The following is a 2,651-nucleotide window of genomic DNA, read 5'->3' on the forward strand; positions in this document are numbered from 1 at the left end:
AAGGAAGGAAGGAAGGAAGGAAGGAAGGAAAGAAGGAAGGAAGGAAGAGAAAGAAGGAAGAAAAAAGAAGGAAGCAAGGAAGAAAGAAAGAAAGAAAGAACACTCAGGTGTTCAAAAGTAACAGTAAAAATATCATCACTTATTGGTGGCACCCTTGACAGTCTCACATACCAGTGTCTCTAGAAGATCCCCACAAAATGCATCACGCAAAGCATAAATGTTGTGAGGGAGACAAGAACATGCTATAGTAATAGTGTGTGTTACCTGGTAGGGCCCCTGGTAGGACCAGTACAAATTTTGTCATCTACCAAAGAAGGGGAGATGGAGGGTTTTTTGAGGGGGGCGGGTAAGGTGAGGATGACCAACCACATTGTGTTCCTGAAGAGGCAGGATAAGGTCATTGAAGATGATCAGTGAAGAGTTGGAAGGGTACTTTGATATCATCAAGGTTATGATGAGAAAACTGAAGCCAAGAGGACAGTTGTCACCCCGGTGCAGAACCCCCTTTACTTCATGCCTAGACTATTGTAACAGCCTCCTGGCTGGCCTTCCTGCCATAGGTCTCTCCCCACTGTCATCCATCCTCCACTTGGGAGCCAAAGTGATTTTCCCATAATGCAGTTCTGATTACATCACTATCCGATTCAATAAACTCCACTGATCACCTCTAAGATCAAATATAAAATCCTTTGCTGGACTTTCAGAGCTCTCCACACACTGGTCCCTTCCTACCTTTCTAGTTCCTCATACTTTACTCCCTTCCACGTACTCTGCAATCCAATGACATTGGCTTCCTTGCTGTTTCTTGAATAAGAAACTCCACCTCTCAACTCGGCACCTTTTCACAGGCTAGCCTCCATATCAGAAATACTGTGCCTTCTCACCTCTGCTACTGTCTTTCCCTTTAAGACTCAGCTCAAATACTGCTTTCTGCCAGAGGTCTTTCCTGGGCTCTTCTCTATGAGATTACCTATCCTTACCTCTATGGAACAAGTATAATATATTAGGTACATAGCTTATTGTCTATCATATATAGTACACATAACATGACACATATTATATACTATATGATATACAAATATATAATAAAATTTTCTCCCAGTTACTGTCTATATAATCTTGTATGCACAAATGTTTGCATGTTCTTTTCTTCACTAGAAGATATACTCTGTGAGGGCAAGGACTATTTTCTGCCTTTCTTTGTATTACCAGTGCTTAGCACAACAATGTCTGGCACACAGCAAACACTTAATGGGGAAGGGAATAAGCACCTACTATATACTGGCATTTTGCTAAGCGCATTTACAAATATGATCTCATTTGATCATCACAGGAGGTAGGTGCTATTATGATCCCCATTTTATAATTGAGGAAACGGAGACAGAGGTTAAGTGACTTGCCCAGGGTCACACAGGTTGCAAATGTTCTAAGGCCAGCTTTAAGCACAGGACTTCTTGATTCTATGCTCAGCACTCTATTCATCATACCACCTGGATGCTGAGGTATGTTTATTGAAGGCCTGCCTGTGTGACTGGCAGAGAAGTGGTTTGCTCAAAGTCAGGAAGACCAACCAGGAGGTTATTAAATAGTCTAGGCATGAAGTAAGGTGGGGGTGGGGGGAAGGGTGGCAAAGCCAGGACTAGAAGCCTAGTTTCTTTACTCCTCATTTTACAGATCTGGAAACTGAGGCCCAAATAGTTTAGCTGACTTGCCCAAAGCATACAGGGAAGAAGCAGTACATTCAGAATTCACTCTTCCAAATCCATCTTTCCTTTCCTCTGCTGTGTACAGTGATTCTGCACTGTTACCATTGAAATTAAACTTCATTTATTTAACAATTTTGCTGCAAGCCAGTCCTTTCTAAGTTATTTGGAATGACATAATCACTCTCATTTGTTTTTGCTGTTGACAGATAATAACTGTATTAGCCCCTTGTTACATACACCAGTGGCCCAGTACAGGTGAAGGGTTTTTTCTTAGCTGTCCATTCATCTAGCCTCCTGCATTTCCACATGGCTCATTTCAGCTGCAGGAGAGAGACAGAAAGAGACAGAGAGAGGGATACAGAGAGAGACACACACAGACACAGAAAGAAAGATAGAGAAAGGAGAGAGAGAGAGAGAAACAGAGACAGACAGAGACAGACAGAGGGACAGAAAGAGAAACACAGAGAGAGAGATACACAGAGAAAGAGACAAAGAAAGAAAGAGAAAGGAGAGACAGATACACAGAGAGAGAGAGCAGAGAGATAGAGATAGAAAGAGACATGTGATGGGGGGAAGAGAGAGGAGGCAGGGAGGTGAAGACAGATGAAATAGAGAGAGAGAGAGAGAGATAAAGACATACATAGAGAGAAACAGAAAGAGACAGAAGCAGAGGGAAGAATGAAAATGAGAGCAGACACAAATGGAGAGAGAGACAGAGAGAGAGAAAGAGAGACAGGGACAGAGAGACAGACAGACAGACAGACAGACAGACAGAAAGACAGACAGAGAGAGAGAGACAGAGAGAGAGAGAGAGAGAGAGAGAGAAAGAGAGACAGGGACAGAGAGACAGACAGACAGACAGACAGACAGACAGAAAGACAGACAGAGAGAGAGAGAGAGAGAGAGAGAGAGAGAGAGAGAGAGAAAGAGAGACAGGGACAGAGA

The sequence above is a fragment of the Petaurus breviceps genome, unplaced genomic scaffold, assembly GCF_028583685.1.
Source record: "Petaurus breviceps papuanus isolate PSGF00001 unplaced genomic scaffold, PetGlider_PUasm1.0 90692, whole genome shotgun sequence".
NCBI classification, from domain to species: Eukaryota; Metazoa; Chordata; class Mammalia; order Diprotodontia; family Petauridae; genus Petaurus; species Petaurus breviceps.